Consider the following 18,055-nt stretch of genomic DNA (forward strand, 5'->3'; position numbering starts at 1 on the left):
TTAGAAAGAGAGCAAACAACACATTGCATTGGATAAATCTGTTGCACAAAACCTTTTTCAAGTGTTAAAAAGCAAGAATGTTACTTTGAGGACTAAGGTGTGCCTGACCCAAATCATAGTCTTTTTAAATGCCTCATACGCATGCGAAAAGCTGAGCATTGAATGAAGAAGACCAAAGAGAAATGGATGCGTTTGAATTATGATGCTGGTGAAGAGTATTAAAAGTACCATCGACTGCCAAAAGAACAAACAACTCTGTCTTCAAAGAAATAAAGCCAGAATGCTCCTTCATGGCAAGGATGGAGAGACTTTGTCTCATGTACTTTGGATGTGTTATCAGAAGAGACCAGTCCCTGGAGAAGGACATCATGCTTGGTAGAGGGGCAGTGAAAAATGGAAGCCCCCAAGAGATGTAATGACACAGTGGCTGCAACAAGGGGCTCAAATATAAGAACAACTGTTGGGGTGACACAGGACCAGGTGCTTTACACTCTGTTGTACCCAGGGTCGCTATGGTGCAGAACCAACTCTATGGCACCTAACAACCACAACAAATTGTAATCGAGTTCATGACAGTAGGGTTTGGGGTTTGTTTTGTGTTTATTCGCTCTTTGTTGAGTGGCACGGTGCAAGTACTAAGCAGCGGCTGGGTCACTGAGAGAATCCAGTATGGATGTAACCCTCGCCTCTCTCATAAAACACTCCCTTCTCACTGGAACGTCCTGTGGCACAGTGCTTAAGCACGTACAGAAAACCTGCATGGGAGAAAGAGACGGCGGTGAGTCTCTGTAAGGAGACCAGCCGGAAAGGCTGCAGGGTCTCTATGAGTGGAACCCACTCAATGGCAGTGTTGTCTTATTTAAGAACTTTTAAAATTGAGCACTCGGGAAGGAAACCCAAATCAATCCCACTCCCTCCGGGTTGATTCCCACCATAGCAGCCCCACCGGACAGGACGGAACTGCCTCATCGGGGTTCTAAGACCATACATCTTTATGGAAGCACACTGCCACGCCTTGTCCCACAAAACGGCTGGGGTTCAAAGTAGCGATCTTCTAGGTAACTACTGTGCCACTCGGGCTCCTTGTCATGCAGGAAAAAGAAAAGAAGAGGAGGAAGCAAACTAGTCTGATGGGCATAGACGTCTTTGGGAATCTGTCTGTGAAGGATGCAGACTTTCTTCAAGTCCGCATGATGTATTCTGTTCACTCAGTCTCCTTTGTCTGTGTGGGTAGCATTTTTTGCATTTTAAAATAGATTTTACGGAAAGAAAAAAAAATTCAGGCCCCACACAGTTTTCTGAGATAGAATCATTCTTAATGGAGAATTGGGCATTCTGTAGCCCACAGTGCTGTAGTCATTTAGATACAAGTAGATTCACCCACGCCTTGCTGGAAACTCGAACCTACACCCCCCACCCCCTCCTCACTGTGGGCTGAAGCATGGCTCCAGTGGGCTCCCTGATTTAAATTCCAGCACAGGCTGAACAGAACTGCACAGCGCTTAACTGGTATAAAAAATCAGGGGTGAGGCCCATTGAACACTTTCTGCATATCTTTTCTTCCTCTCATTGCCTCCTCCCCAACTTCCCCCGCCTCCCCCAATCCATTTTCCTCAGTGTGGAGAATAATTCTGGTTAACTCCCTTTGCTTCTTAAGAAAACTGCCTTCCACTCCAGTCCTGGGCAGCTCCACCCCTTCACACAGACCAGAGTAAATCTGCACAATAATGAGCCATATAAGGGAGACATGACATCATCAGCCAGTGGTCCCAAGCTGTTTAGCACAACATTCACCTTTCATTGTTCCGATGACAGGGCTGCAATGTGCCGGTTCATTCCCCGTGGAGTAGGGGGCTGAGCCGGGCCTGCTGTTGTTGAACAAACTGCAGTTCTCTTATTAAAAAAACAAAACAAAAACCAAAAGCAGCCACTATGCTTCCTAGTCACAAGGTAAGGAAGTCAAGGTCTGTTTTGATTTGAGCAATGTTGGTTACTCTAGGCCAGGCGCACGTTAGCAGGCTTCCTGGGTAGCAAGTCCTTTCTAAGTGTGACTGCAAAGAGCATCTTGGAGGCTGGGGCTGCACATTTGTAGAGTCCGGGATAACGGGGCAGGGCGGGGAGAACTCCACAGCCTTTCTGCGGGGCGGCTACAGGCTTTACTGAGCGCGAAGGGTGACAGCCCTTTGGAAGGGACCCATTTGTGGTGGCTTTCCTTGATCCCCACTGCATCCTTGATTGGAATGCCAAGAGGCACCGTGTGGTATGCGGAGTGCTCCTGTTTTTCTGTGGAGGGAAAAAGTGATCTCAATCTACAGAAGCATTGGGGAAGTTGTATCAGAACGGAAAACTCTTATCTCACAGTAAATCTTTAAGTATGTGTTCTGAGCCTTTGGGTAGCCTTTCTGTGTACCTTAGCGATATTTTCTGATTTATGGTGTCTTGAAAGTGTATCAGTGGGTGGGGAGCTAGTTTGAGGTAAAATAGCATTTCCAAAGGGTTTGGTTGCTTTCGGTCAATGTTTTGTGAATTTTCAGCAGCTCTTGCGTTGTGTCCTTGGAGGAGGCTGTGCCTTAGAATGCAGGGCGCTGGTGAGAAGGCTCATTGTGAAACCCTGTTGCAGTGAGAACAACAATAATAATGCAAATCAGAGGCTTGGTCCCAACGTGGGAGAACGATTAAAGTTGAGACTTCATTAAACAATTGTGAAAAATGTCCAACTTCAGTACCTTTTCAAAACGCCTAAACAAAAACAAAAATGCATGAAGTCAGCAGAGTGTATCCAAACACACTGCTTGTCTGGACAGATTTAGTGCTCAGCGTGCTGGGGAGTTACTGTGAGCCTTTCATGAAAGTACTTTCCTGGCCCAAACCAAATTTTTACAATATCTTTTCAGATTCACATAACGTGCTCCTTAGAAATTTGAGCATGAGGGCAGGTGGGATGGTTTTCATTTATGTAGATTTAGTCCCGTGTAGCCTCGATGGTTAATAAATGTTTCGTCTCTGTTTAAAGGGATACAAATCTTGAGTTCACTACATCCTTATTGCCTGTGACTGCCCAAACTTCTGTTTGCTTGTGAAGCTAAATCTCCTTCCCACAACGGAGGGAGGCTTTTGTTTTATTCGTTGTAGATTAATATATAGCCAGGATCCATTTAGAATGCATGGGCTGGGGAGTGTTGTTTTCACTTTTTTGCATTCATGTCCAAGTTGTCCCGGAAACTGGATAACATTTGTGGATCCTTATGTAATTTGAGAAGGACTTAGTAAATTTCAGGTATGAGCTTTTATTGAAAAAAAGTTTTAACGACCAATGCCATGGCAACAAGGGATAGCCACAGGTTTTAAAGAGGGAAAGGCTTTCTTTTCTGAGCCCAAACGGGCCAGGTGTCAAAGAGCAAGCTGGAGCCTCTGTTGAAATTAAAGCCGAGTTTTACTGAGGAAATAGGATGATCGGGATCGGAAGCACTTCGTGAGGATCCAGAGAATTACTCTGGTCTGAAAGGATTGTTCATAGTTTACATGCAGAAAATCCAGAAAATTACACGAAAATGATTTCAGTGTGATTGGTTGGAATTTATAAAATCATGTTTTCAAACAGACACCAGGCAATTCCAAGAACTGTTTTGAAAAGCAGAAAATTTGGCAACAATTAAGACCCTAGTGGTGCAGTGGCTAAAGTGCTTCCTTCCTTAGCAGCTAACCACAGAGTCAGAGGTTTGAATCACCCAGCCACTCGGCCTGGAGAAAGATGTGGCAGATGCTTTTGTGATGATTTGCAGCCCTGGAATCCTGTGGAGGCCGCCCTCCCTGGTCCTACAGAGTCACTTTCAGGCAGAATTGCCTGGAGGGCAGTAGATTTGGTTTGGGTTAATCTATGATCATTTCTGTGCTCAGGCCTAAGCGAAGATTGGTCCTGGGAGTGCTCTGTGGGAGAAAGGAGGAGGGAGAGGAGCCCACGGGCTTCTTAAGGTCTGCGATCTCGCTGACTTTGAACGGAAGTCAGCTCAGAGTGAGCAGTAATCAGCAAAAATGGAAGTCCAGTCTGTTGACTACAACTCACAGGGAACCTAGAAAGAAAGTTTCCGAAGCGGTGAAATCTTTGTGGTAGAGCTCTGGCAGAAGCCTCTATTAGGTTTGACAGAAGCCAAGCCTTTAGATTTCTGAAAAAATGTCTTCACATGGAAATGCACCACGCCAACTGACTTACACACTTCAGAGAGTTTGCTGCTGCTTTCATGTCCACAGTATCTTAAACAGAGCTTACTTGTGAAACATGATTTTCCAAGAGAGTGATTAGATTAATAAGGAAACAATTTCATTAAAGAATATGTTTTAATGATGTGGACTTTTGTATTATCCAAACGTAAAACCATTTAGGTGCCCAGCAATCAAATGCATGCGCATAGATCCTGTAGCTTTGTAGACTGCCTTCAGCTTGTGAAGCCTCAGAAAATCTGATTGATGTTCCCGGCTCAGTGTGACAAGCACATCCTGCAGGAGAAGGGCTCCTCCCTCCGTGCAGTGAGTTACTCCATAGGACTCCTCCAGCATAGCCTAGCCCCTCCAAAGGGCGGGTGACCCACTGTCCTCAGGTTGACTACTGCTCATAGGAAACCTACATTTAAAGTTTCCAAGACGTTAACGTTTTTATGGGAGCGGACATCCATCTTTCTCTGGATGAATGGCTGGCGGGTTGAGCTGCTGACCTTGTAATTAAGAGCCCCGATCCTAACCCACAGTGCCACCCGGGCCTTACTGGGAAGTACTGCGAGAATATGAAGTGCTTGTGGCCCACTGAGGAGATTGGATTACTTGCTAATGTAAGTAAGATTCCTTTCTCTGGTGTATGCTGGCGTAGTAGTTATGCATTGGGCTGCTAACCGCAAGGTCAGCAGTTCAAAACCACCTGAGGGGTCTTTGGGAGAAAGACAAGGCTTTCTGCTCCTGTAAAGAGTTACGGTCTTAGAAACCCAAAGGGTCAGTTCTACCCGGTCCTGTAGGATTACTTTGAGTTGGTCGGAATCACAGTGAGTTTGGCTTGGGATTGGTGTGATGTACGGAACCTTAACATAAGGATTAGTCAGTTTTGCTATCCTCAAACTAAAACCAAACATACTTCCATGGAATCAATTCTAGCTCACGGGGACCCTATAGGACAGGGTAAGACTGCTCCCGCGGGTTTCTGAGACGGTAACTCTTTACGAGAACAGAAAGCCTTCTCTTTCTCCAGGGAAGAACTGGTGGTTTCAAACTGCAAAGCTTGCAATTTGCAGCCAACGCATAACCACTCTACCACCAGGGCACCTTTTTACTATCCTGTTAGGTTCAAAGAGAGCCATCCCCAAGTTGAAAAGGTCGGGAGGTGTCTCGCTACTCTCAAGAAAAAAGGACCAGGAGTGGATCCCAGCCTGAGATCTCTATGCTGCACCTTTGGGAGACAGGGTACAGAGAGCGCTGACACCAGACTTGTGAGACACGGTGCAAAGCAGTGGCAGAGGAATGGCTGGGAAGAGACTTGCCTGCAGGCCTGGCTGGGAAGAGGCTGCCTTGCTTGAAGAACTGTGTTCTTAGACTTTCTGATCTTAAATTGTAACCTGTTACTTTCCTAGTAAACCCAATCACTGTAAGTGTCGATTGTGATTCTGGGAAGTAAGTCTGACCCCTACCTCATAGAAATTGACCTGGGAATATCTTCTTTTTATTCTTCCAAAAAGGTCAGCAGTTTGAAACCACCAGCCACTCAGGGGAGAAAGAGGTGGCATTTTGCTCCTGTAAAGAATTCCATTTTAGAAACTCACAGGGGCAGTTGTACCTTGCCCTATAGAGTCACTATGAGTCAGCATCGGCGGATGGCAGGCTGCTTTGAGTCTCCCTTGTGAAGTTAGAGGACAGGCATTGCCACCACCCCCATGCTGTTTTTACAGCTTCTGTTTTAAGAATGTGAAAGGATACCCTCACAGTCCGAGTTCAGGGACCTTAATTTTCCTTGTATCAAAATAAAATCATCCCTAGGGAAATCCCTTCCTTTAGCCTAGTGTGTGTGTGTGTGTGTGTGTGTGTGTGTGTGTGTGTGTGTGTGTGTGTGTGTGTACTAAAACACAAGGTTACTCCCAGTTATCTGATAGGCAGATGTGATGAACCTGAGTGACCGGGGAGCAAAGACCTTGTTGTTAGGGAGGGAAGAAGGAAAAGGGGCCGCCTGGAAGCCAGGGCCCAAGGCAACACCTTTAGGTGACAGATGACTGGTTTGTGGCCTTTGCTTTACCTAGTGACAGTAATTAAGTAAGTTATTTAACCTGGTTCATTGTTTAAAAACAACATGTGAAAGAAAGAGTGAAAAACAAACGAACTGGAAACACACTCAACCCATGACTGCCATGGAATAGAACTAATCCAAGCTCAAAACCCCCCTGCCATGGGCTGGATTCTGACTCATAAGGACCCTCTAGGTCAGAGGAGAACTTCCCTGGGGTGTTCCAAGTAGGTGGACCTTTTTAGAAGCCGACTGCCTCATCTTCCTCCCTCGGAATGGCTAGTGGGTTTGAACCGGTAGGTTTCAACCCTGTGGTTAACAGTTCAATGCTTAGACAGTCAGACTCCCTAATATTTGGTTGAGGGTGGTTTTTTTTGTCATTTAAAAAATATTTCAATTAACTAATTTGGAACAGTGTTTTGAACAACTTAGGAAATAAGTAAACATACTAGAAAACATCTTGTTGTGGGAAGGAACTACTGACCCATGTGGTCAAGATAAGCAATAAAACTTTCAAGTTTCAAGAGTGAAATTTTCTTCTCTTCCATTCCAACGCTAGCCATTCCCACTCACCTTCCCCACCTGCCCAGTTTCTTTGGAGGATTCATTCCCACCAAGGGAGAAACATGGAGATCATCAGGAAGCTTCAAAGCGCGCACTATTACTACTGATATCTGATCATTAATGAGAGTTAATCTTTTACATTAATATTTGTGTCATTCTGACAGTGACCTTATGACTTAGGTAAATTGTTATCTCACTTTTACAGAAGAGAAATCTAAGGTAGAGATCACTTTAGACTTTCACTTTAATTAATAGTTTCTGGAGATAGATTTGAATCTAAACAGTCTGGATTAAAGCATAACATCTGAAGTAATTTACCAAAAGTGAGTTTTGAAAGGACGTGTATCAAAAATACACATATATTTTCTGCTCATGAAAAGTATTGGCAAAAAAAAGAAGAAAATGATTAGGGCAAGGAATGTACAGATGTGCTTTACACAATTGATGTATGGATATATATGGATTGTGATAAGAGTTGTATGAGCCCCTAATAAAATGTTTTAAAAAAAAAAAAGAGAGAGAGAGAGAGAGAGAGAGAGGAGACCCCGCGCAGTGCTGCCAACACCCCGGCGGAGAAGCTGAGGTCAACATTGAGTTTGAAATTAAAAGTGGATACAATACTATTTCAGCAATGCAGACAATAAAGTATGTTGTTGTAGGTGATGGTGCCGTTGATAAAACATGTCTCCTGATATCCTACACAACAAACAAATTTCCATCCGAATAGGTACCAGCTGTTTCTGACAACTATGTAGTCGCAGTCATGATTGGTGGAGAGCCGTATACGCTCGGACTCTGATACTACGGGGCAAGAAGATTATGACAGATTACGGCCGCTGAGTTATCCACACACAGATGTATTTCTAGTCTGTTTTCCAGTGGTCTCTCCATCCTCATTTGAAAATGTGAAAGAAAAGTGGGTACCTGAGATAGCACACCACTGTCCAAAGACTCCTTTCTTGCTTGTTGGAACCCAAATTGATCTCAGAGATGACCCCTCTACTATTGAGAAACTTGCCAAGAACAAACAGAAGCCCATCATCCCAGAGACTGCCGAAAAGCTGGCCCGTGACCTGAAGGCTGTCAAGTACGTGGAGTGTGCTGCACTCTCACAGAAAGGCCTAAAGAATGTATTTGACGAAGCAATATTGGCTGCCCTGGAGCCCCCAGAACCGAAGAAGAGCCGCAGGTGTGTGCTGCTGAGAACATCTCTCCAGAGCCTTTCTGCACAGCTGATGTCGGCATCATACTAAAAGCAATGTTTAAATCAAACTAAAGATTATAAATTAAAATTCGTTTTTGCAATAATGACAAATGCCATGCACCTACCCACATGCATTTGCGTGAGACAAGGTCTGTATGTACGTAGGTGTGGCCCCCGTCCTCTCCCTGTACTAGTTAATTTTGAGTAATTGTATAGTGGCAGAAAAATGATCAGTACTAGTTTTTGTTTTGTTGTTTCAAGGAGATTTTTTTTTTTTTAAAGCAAGGCATGCTTGGTGTTGACTCTGTAACAAACTAATTCGAATTTTTGAAGCTGCTCCCTGGTTCCACTCTGGAGAGTAATGAGTAATCTGGGACATCTTAGTGTTTTGTGTTGTTTTTCCTTTTATGGGGGTGGGTGGGGGGGAGTGTGTGGGGAGCTCATTTTACTTAGTTTTATTTTTTAATTCATTAACCAGTGGATAGCCCCCGAGGGAAGAAAGACGGGATTGCAGTCACATTCCACTTAGAGATCAAGTTTAGAAACCATGTTCCCCACCTGGTGCTCTTAAGAAGGAGTATGGTAAATGCCTCATTCAATAACATACTCCTTTTCGAAATTTGCCTTTCTCTCCACCCTAGAGTAGGTCCAGTATTTGATGAAACTCATGACAGTGGGTGGAGCCTCTCTTGCCCCTCCTCTTTTCTAGGATGCACTATATACTTCACTGTGACTTTCAAGGAAATTTGTTTGCCATTTGCTGAGTTTTTGGAAGTTAATTTCTAACTTCTTATACTGATAAATGAGAAAAGTATCGCACCTTTAAAAATACACCAAATGAATTGAGTTCATAATTTAAAAAATTGTTTTCCTTGTCAGTCACAGTCTGATATGCTTAACTTAGATGTGCAGCTTAATAGGACATGATACTGTGTTCCTAGAACACAACCGAAGACCTGGTGTACAGAGGACGTATGAGGGGTGGTGCTAGCAGACAGATATCTATGGAATGATTCACATCCTCTTTCAAGTGATGGGGATGGAGGCCTGCTTCATTAAGAAGCTGGGGGTGGGGTGGGGGTGGGGAGAACATTTAACCACATGGGGACCAGTCAGGGGAATCCCCTTATTTCAGTTTTTACATGCGAGGAACCCTAGAGCAGCCAGTTGAGGCTCTCTAGTTTAATAAATATCATGGAACGAGTCTTAAGAAGACTCTACTTAAGTGTTAGTAGGGATTTTATCAGCTTATTTTGGTGCAGTTTCCAATTTCTTAAAATGTTTAGGTTATCTTTTCTACCTTCCCCAAATTCTAATTCTTGTAGAATCATTAGTGTTGAACCATTGCTTTCTCATGTCTCAATTCTTTGTACATGCATTCTTTTCAGATGTATTAAACAAACAAAAAAAACCCTGTAAAAAGAAAAATATTGGCACTGTCAGAGAGTCTCTCTCACCCACTCTCCCCTCAACCCAAAGGCACAGAATCTGGTTGTATTCAAAAGCAAAGAGTTTTATTGAGAGACAAGGCAATTTGCAAATTTGGAATTATAAGGCCTGGAGAATTCTGATCCAAGTGATCTGAGGAGGAGACGGTTCAGACTGTTTTTATAAGAACATATAAATAAAAATTCAGTGACTGGCTGATATTTAGGTAATGGTTACAAAATTGAGTGCCTTTGGGCTCGAAATCCTCCTGAGACCCTGTTGGTGGGACCTCAGAGAAGACATGAGTAATTCTAAGGTATATCTTGAGTCAGCATCTGCTCTGAGGATGGTTTGGGACCCTGTCTTCCTGAACAGGGCATATTTTAAGCAAGCAAAGCCCTTGAACAACAACAAAAAATCATATTCTTCTCTAAAATTCTTTACCAAGTAATTTTCTCAATGTACAGGGGAAAGTTACAGAAGTGACAGGTTGCATTCTTGATGCAGAAGTTAATTTTCATTCAAAATGATCTTTAGGTTTTAGACCTTAACGTAGCCACCATCCCATGTTAAGAGCCCTAAATTGATTCAGAATGTTTTCAATCTGTGTGACTGAGTTACAGAGATTAGTGTTCATTCTATACAGATTACAACACATGATTTCGTGACCCCTCAACTTACTACCATTGATTCCAACTCTATAGTGCAACCTAGAACTGCCCCCTTTGGATTTCAAGGCTGTAATTCTTTACAGGAGCAGCTGGTGGTTTTGAACGTCTGACCTCGTGGTTAGCAGCCCAACTTGTGACCACTTGCCTCCAGGCCTTCATAGTGGGTCCTTATCTGGAATTAGACCTGTTTTCAACGCGTTATCACATGCCTCCAAAATTTCAGCATTTATGGGTTTTATTTTTATTGAAAATGGAAATTTTTTAGCTAAATATCTTACTGTATTAATGAAGAAAACAGAGACCTAGGCTTCGGGATTACTCAGTGCCAGACCAGCCCCTGCCACCCCTTATCTTAATGTGGGGACAGATGAGACTGCCTCGTAGTGTCTGGTCTCAAGGAGTGCGGGAACTCCTTTTTTTCCTATCAGTTCACCTTTTCCCCTTTCTTTACCACCCCCACCCCACCCCCGTCATCACGTGCATATGGTGATAAACTGCTCATCATTCTCAGCTCTTCCTTGTCCACGTTCAACCACCAATATCTCTTCTCTACTTTTTGCACTCATCCCAAATCGCAAGTCTGTTTTAGGAGAAGCTGTGCTTCAGATAAAGCTGTGTGTTGGGTGTGGAAAGGGGCAGTGATCATAAGGCTAGTGATTGCCCTATATATCATACAACCCGCTAAATGGTATGGCTTCCGGGCTTCACCAGAACCCAGCTGGCACGCTCAGTCTCCATAACTGGAGAAGGTCACCAATGCTTGGTGGGTGTAACGGAGACCATAAGCGATGGCAGTTTCCCAGGACTGGGAACAGCTCAGCGCTATCCTAGGCTTTCAGTTGGCCCCAACCCCGAGGCACTTTGAAGGCAGGCATGCTTATCTGTTGAGTGACAGCCTTGAAAACCCCGTGGAGCAGTTCCGTGTTGTGCCCGTGGGTCGTCCTGCGGCCGGCTCTACGCTGGTGTAGAGGTGTATAGGGTCACCCTGGGGGAGACAACACATAGAAGAAGAGAAATGACTGCCAGGGCCCCCAGGAAATGGCCCCCCAATTCGAAAAAAGGAAGCCAAATGTCTGAGGTCCAGGAGGGAATGATGTCCTGTTCCCTAGTCTAAATCTAACTTGAAGTCAGAAAGAGTTTGTTTACACAGTTCCTGAAGGTCAATCTCATAGCGTGTAAGGCTGGGATAGGTGATAAGTAGATCTGGAGAGATTTATGGACTCTATGCACCCTAAATAAAAAGCCAAATCTACTGCTATCCAGTCCGTTCCAACTCATAGCGACCTTCTAGGACAGAGTAGAACTCTTCCGTAGGATTTCCAAGACTGTAAATCTTTTTTCTTTTTAAAATCATTTTATTAGGGGCTCCTAATCCATACGTACATCAATTGTGTAAAGCACATTTGTACATTCATTGCCTCATCATTCTCAAAACATTTGCTCTCCACTGAAGCCCCTGGCATCAGTTCCTCAATTTTTCACCCTCCCTTTCTGCTCCCCCTCCCTCATGAATCCTTGATAATTTATAAATTATTATATTGTCCTGTCTTGCACTGTCCGATGTCTCCCTTCACCCACTTTTCAGTTGTCCATCCACCAGGGAGGAGGTTATATGTAGATCCTTGTAATCGGTTCCCCCTTTCTGCCCAACTCTCCCTCCACCCTCCCAGTATCACCACACTCACCACTGGTCCTGAAGGGATCATCTGTCCTGTGTTCCCTGTGTTTCCAGTTCCTATCTGTACCAGTGTACATCCTCTGTTCTAGCCAGATTTGTAAGGTAGAATTGGGATGATGATAGTGGGGGAGGGAGGAAGCACTTAGGAACTAGAGGAAAGTTGCATGTTTCATCATTGCTACCCTGCACCCTGACTGACTTTTCTCCTCCTTGCAGCCCTTCCATAAGGGTATGTCCAATTGCCTACAGCTGAACTTTGGGTCTCCACTCCACACTCCCTCTTATTCACAATTATATGATTTTTTGTTCTAATATTGGCTGATACCTGATCCCTTCAACACCTCATGACTGCACAAGCTGGTGTGTTTCTTCCATGTAGGCTTTGTTGCTTCTGAGCTAGATGGCTGCTTGTTTACCTTCAAGCCTTTAAGATCCCAGACGCTATATCTTTTGATAGCTGGGCACCATCAGCTTTCTTCACCACATTTGCTTATACACACATTTGTCTTCAGCAAGTGTATTGGGGAAGTGAGCCTACAATGATATGATTTTTTGTTCTTTGATGCCTGATAACTGATCCCTTTGGCACCTCATGATCATGCAAGACGGTGTGCTTCTTCCATGTGGGCCCTGTTGCTTCTGAGTTAGATGGCTGCTTGTTTACCTTTAAGCCTTTAAGACCCCAGATGCTATGTCTTTTGACAGTTGGGCACCATCAGCTTTCACCACATTTGCTTATTCACCCACTTTGTCCTCAGCGGTTGTGTCAGGAAGGTGAGCATCATGAAATGCCAGTTTAATAGAACAAAGTATTCTTGCATTGAGGGAGTACTTGCGTAGAGGCCCAATGTCCTTCTGCTACCTTAATACTAAACTTATACATATATGCACATAGATCTATTTCCATATCCTCATATATAAATATCTTTAATATGTACATGCTTTTATTTAGACCTCTATAAATGCCCTTTGCCTCCTACCTCTTTCCTCTATTTCCTTTAACTTTCTTCTTGTCCCACTCTCATGTTCAGCCTTCATTTGGGTTTCAGTAATTCCTCTCCATTACATTATACTTGGTCATGCCCTACCAGGCCTCCTACACCCTTATCACCACCGATTTGGATCACTTGTTGTTCCCTTGTCCCTCGGTTTGTTAACACCACTTCCCCCACCACCCCCTCTCCCATGTTCCCATGTAGGAGAGGCAGCTGGGGCACTGTCTTGGGTGCAGAATTAAAGAGGCCATCAAACATCTCAGTATTCACCATACATAATATTTTAATGAGATACCTTTTAAAAACAAAGTGAGTGCAAACAATCAATGCTGAACAAAATATTAATGTTTCCCAAAAAGACAGGCGCCCAGCCTGCTGCTGCAAGACCTAAAGTTACTCGTCTTGCTTGATCTCGGGCCCACTCATTATATCGGGGACATTAGATTCATTCTACATAATAACTATTAGAATAGTCACCATCCTGAAAAACTGAATGATTTATTAAAGAGTAACACTTCTTCCTTGAGTCACTTGATCAAACCGTGCCCTGTCGTGTTACTAAGCAGCTAAGTTCTGTACTTTGCTCTTGGTGGTAAAAAAGGAGGGAAAAAAACATTGTGATTAAAGGCTTCAACCTGCATGCAAACTTGATTCTTTGAGGTTCATTCTTATGTCCTCATGATCATGTGCTTGCTAGTTTTAACTTGCCCTTTTCTCTTGAAAGACAGCATGCATGGAAAAAAGCAGAAATAGTGTACTGAGAGAAAAGTGAGCAAATTAGCCTGGTCTGCGTGAGGGTACACATTGAAGTGACCTTTTATTATGAATCAGGTGAAGGTTTCTGGGCCCGACGGAGTAAGATGGTGGCAAGTGACAGCATCTACAGGAAGCAAAAAACCCCAATACTGTTGCTCTGGGTTCAAGTTTGGCAAGAAGATTTCATGGGTGGCCATGTGTGCGTGTATATGCTGACAATAGCTGGTCTTTTTGAGAGATACTGATGAACAATATTATGCAATTATTTATTAATCAAAATGTTCTGGCAGTCTTTATTTATTAGCTGTACTATTGCTATAAAGAGAAACAAAGCTATAAAGTTAGGTGGGAACATGCCTTTATTCATTCATTCATTCATTCATTCATTCATTCATTTGGAGGTTAAAATATTGAACCGCACCTCCCTGTTTGTTGTATCCTGGTCCCTGTTTCTTCTTTCTTTCACAATCAAGGTCTCAAATGATCATTCGCTACTATTTACCCCCCACCACATACACACACCTCTTTTTTCTCTCTTGTTATTTCTCCAGTTACATTTAACTTGTGCTTTGTTCTTTCATGCTACTAAAATCGTTCCTAGGAAGGTAATAGGTAATTTTCATATTGACATTAAAAACAACAAAAATAAAAACAACAACAAACCAAGCCTACTGACTCATAGCAACCCTCTGCAGGGTTTCCACGGCTATCCGTCTTTACAGGAGCAGAAAGCATTGTCTTTGTCCTGAGGAGCAGCTGATGCCTTTGAATCACACCAACCTTGCAGTTAGGAGTCCAGTGCATGCCAGCCTTACCAGGACTCATGGAAAAGATGTTTGTTTGTTTGATTTAAACTTTAAATGAACATTATTTTGTATTCCTTTTATTTGATCTTCTCTGATTATTTGACACTACTTATGTTGTTCATTCAACTTCTCCCCTCCCACTTGGCTTCTGTGAATCCATGGTTATTGGGTCCCTCTTGGTTTTTTGGCCATCGTGGCTCAGGCTTCCTCATTAAGTTCCTTTATCTTCTCTCACTTCTTAAATATCAGTGTCCTTTTTCTGTTCTTACTTCTTTTCTGCGTTTGTGCCTACACATCTCGTTATCTCAGTATGCCTCATGGCTTCATATTGCACCAGCCACTGGTGACTCTTCATTGGTATCTCTGGCCTAGATTCAGTTTCCCAACCCAAGACTTGCATATCTAATTTACACATAACATTCCATTTAAACCTCACAACTGCTCAGCGAGGACAGTACAATTATAGCCTCGATTTTTAAAATGAAGAAGCTAAGTCAGAGAGAAGTGAAGGAATTTTCCCAGGTGTACCTGAATTTCAGCCAGGCTTTTGGAAGGGCTTGTTACATAGTCTTCAACAAAATTGTAGAGAGCTCAGAATGGACTAGGAGTCATAGTGTATAAGATAGACAAAAATCTCTTCTTTCAAGGTGTGTACATATTAGAGAAGACAGTTAAAAAAACTAATCAGTAACAGATATATGAGTATATAGATATATACTCATGTTATGTATTGGATAGTAAAAAGTACTATGAATAAATATACAATTAAAAGACGGAAATAGGAAGTTTCATTGGGATAGGCAGAGGTTAAATGGGGTAGAAAAGGAAGACCTCAGTGAGTAGGTAATCGTTAGGCAGACAGCTAAAGAAAGTAAGGGAGGGATGCATTCGACTAGCTGAGAGATGAGGCTTCCAGGAAGAGAGCACTGCAAGTGCAAAGGTCCTGGGGCTGGACCTACCTGGAGTGTTTTAGAAGCAGTGACAAAGCTGTCATCTGGGGTGGAATGAGGGAGGGAAAGCATTTTGAAGTCAAAAATAGAAAAGGTGGGCTCAAATGGGGCTTTATAAGTGATGATTTGATTTTACTGAGTGCAATGGGAAGCTACTAGAGGGCTTTGAGCAGAAGAGTTCCAGATCTGTCTTTCCCTTTTCCAGTTATTCTGACCAAAGGATAGATTGGACAGGAAAGAGTAGCAGCTAGGAGTTATCCAAGAGATGACTGTAATTATCTAGATAAGAGGGAATGGTGGCTAAGACCAAGGGAATTGCAATGAGGGAGATGAGGAATACTCAGAATATAATTTGAAGTTAGCATTGACAAGATTTACTGAGAAATTAAATGTTGAGGTGTAGCAGGAAGAGACATGATTCTAGATTCTGGGGACTCTGCTGCTGGAAGGATGTGGTTGTCAAGAACCATCATGATGTAGGGAAGACATGGTTGGAACAGGTTTACAGGGGAAGATGGGTAACTCAGAACAGCTCAAGAATCTAGTCCAGTGGGCTAATTGAATGACAGTGTCCATGCTAGGGAATGGATTGATGTCAGCAGGGGGGGGGAGATCTTGCGAGTGTTTTTGGAGGGCTTTGTGCATTGACCTGTCTTTTTGTTAATAATTGGGGTCATTTTGTCAGTGACACAATGCAAGGAAAAGCTGGTATGTTGGTGACAGCTTCGAGAAAACCTTGGCCATTCTGAGAAGAGAGGTAGACTCAAGAAAGCTGAAGTTAACACAAACAAACAAAAAAAAAGTCCAAACTTAAGCCATTTCAAATAATTTTTATTTGAAGAATAAAGTTGTTGTTAAATGCACAATGTTTGTGGTTAAAAAGCGCCAACTTTGCCCTGATTAATCCAGTTCCTTTGATTAAATCAATGACTTCCCTTACTTAGAATAGGGCAAGTAATAGTCTTGTAGAAAAAAAGAAAGAAACAATAAATCCCTTTACATGCTGGCTAGAATGTAATATAATAAGCATCCAGTAAAGATGATTTATTTATTATCAGACATGGTTTTCTACCCCTTGTTTGAAAAACAAGCCAAAAGGGGCACTAGCAAAAACAAACCAAAACAACCCCCTCCCACCACCACTGACTTTTAGGAGCTTTTTGAAATAATTAGGCCAAAAGGTCTTGTGGGACCTGAAGCATTACTTTCCCAGAACAATAATACTTTTCTCCCCCAACTTCACCTAAAGATGTTAGCCCTCAGCTCTTTATCAGCCCACCTCTGCTTTATCCCAGCACTATCTCAAGATTCATCATCTGGTTTATGTTTCCTGTTGGATTTGAAGTCATTGTTTTATAATATTTATTGACAACCTTTCTCCTATTACCTAAAATCTTAGATCATATTCCTTGGCTTTTAATATTTATTTCTCTTGCTATGTATTTTTAATTGAAAGTAATATATATAACCAATTCATCAACTTTAATTATATCATTTAAAGAGTCTGGATAAATTTATATGTTATCAACAGTCACAAGGTTAGTATAAGGCATCTGGGTCTGTACTTTCATAATCTTCTAGTTAAATATAATTAAATTTATCATTAAGAAATAAAGGATATATAAATCAAATTATTATCATCATTAAAATAATACACAACTAAAACCAAATAATTTTAAATGACCGATTTGCAAGGTAAAAATATATATAGTTCTATTCAAATAGATATATAGTTCTATTCACTATGATAAAAAGAAATGAATGCTACGTTTTAAAGTAATTATTAAGAAAGACAAAAGAATTCTGAAGAATCTATTAGAACCCTTACTTGTGTTCCTTTGTCTACTAATAAGATAAAATGCTTGGAGAAAATTAAGGACTTGCCAAGAATAAATTGATTTTCAAGCTACTTAGGGCTCTGCCTGTAACTGCTGATGAGACTCCTGATACTAATTCATTTTCTTAGTCTTTGTCTTCTGCTCTGTTTCCTTTCATGCTAACTATGTTTAGAGGCACGAGTTCCGGGGAGAGGTTGGAAAATGGCCAGATGGGCAGAGAAGCCAGTGGAGAGGAGAGAGTCGGGTTAGTTGGCACACGCAAGACTACAGTCTCCTTATTCTGCCCTTGAAGAAGCACATGACACAGATAATGGCACCCTGTAATGTAGAGCAAATTGACTGGTTGAAGTAAAAATTAGGAAGTTGTTTGAAAATAGGATGCAACATGCCACATTCATTCTGTTTTGTGAACAGCTACATGTTAATGCTTGTCAGGGCTTCTTTGAGGTAAAATGAGAGTTTCTAGATTCCAACTGGAAAGTAGAGTGCTGAATTGACTGGGGAGGTGGGTAGTGAGACAATTGCCTTTGGCTTTTGAAGCCTCTGCCTTTGACCACGGGGGCGCTCTGTGGACTCCCCTCTCCGATTATTATGCTGGACTGGCCTCTGATGGCAACTCCTCCTCTTTAGCTCTTATTTTCAGGTACTTGCCTACATTTGGGGGCATTTTTCCGGGCCTTTCCCCGTGTGTTTTCTCCCTCTCTTCTTTCCCCCTTTTTTCCTGTGTGCCGCTCCAACGACTGCACAGCTCTGCTCTGACTGCACAGCTACCCTTTGGCCTCTTTCCTCTGTTGACATTAGAACTTTTAAAAAATAATAAAGGAAACAAACAATTAAGCAACATAAAAGAATGCAAAAACCTGTGAGAGAAACAAAAGTCCTTAATTCTGCCTGGTCGGAAAATACTGC

At 42.5% G+C, this 18,055-nt stretch overlaps 1 protein-coding gene and 1 pseudogene across 7 annotated transcripts in view; both read left to right on the forward strand.

The window, feature by feature from the left end:
* The window catches only part of FILIP1 (filamin A interacting protein 1), a 307,485-nt gene that overhangs the window by 253,681 nt on the left and 35,749 nt on the right, over positions 1-18,055 (forward strand). Inside the window, exon 1 of one of the 7 annotated variants that reach the window (XM_075554876.1) lies at positions 1,801-1,950. The exons of the other annotated variants lie outside the window; for them this stretch is intronic. The gene's annotated coding sequence lies outside the window, so the exon portion shown is untranslated. Of the gene's footprint in view, positions 1-1,800; positions 1,951-18,055 lie in introns of those variants that run through there. 7 annotated transcript variants of the gene reach the window in all.
* LOC142452866 (cell division control protein 42 homolog pseudogene) lies at positions 7,363-8,395 on the forward strand (annotated as a pseudogene).

The sequence above is a fragment of the Tenrec ecaudatus genome, chromosome 7 (genome assembly GCF_050624435.1).
Source record: "Tenrec ecaudatus isolate mTenEca1 chromosome 7, mTenEca1.hap1, whole genome shotgun sequence".
Lineage (NCBI taxonomy): Eukaryota > Metazoa > Chordata > Mammalia > Afrosoricida > Tenrecidae > Tenrec > Tenrec ecaudatus.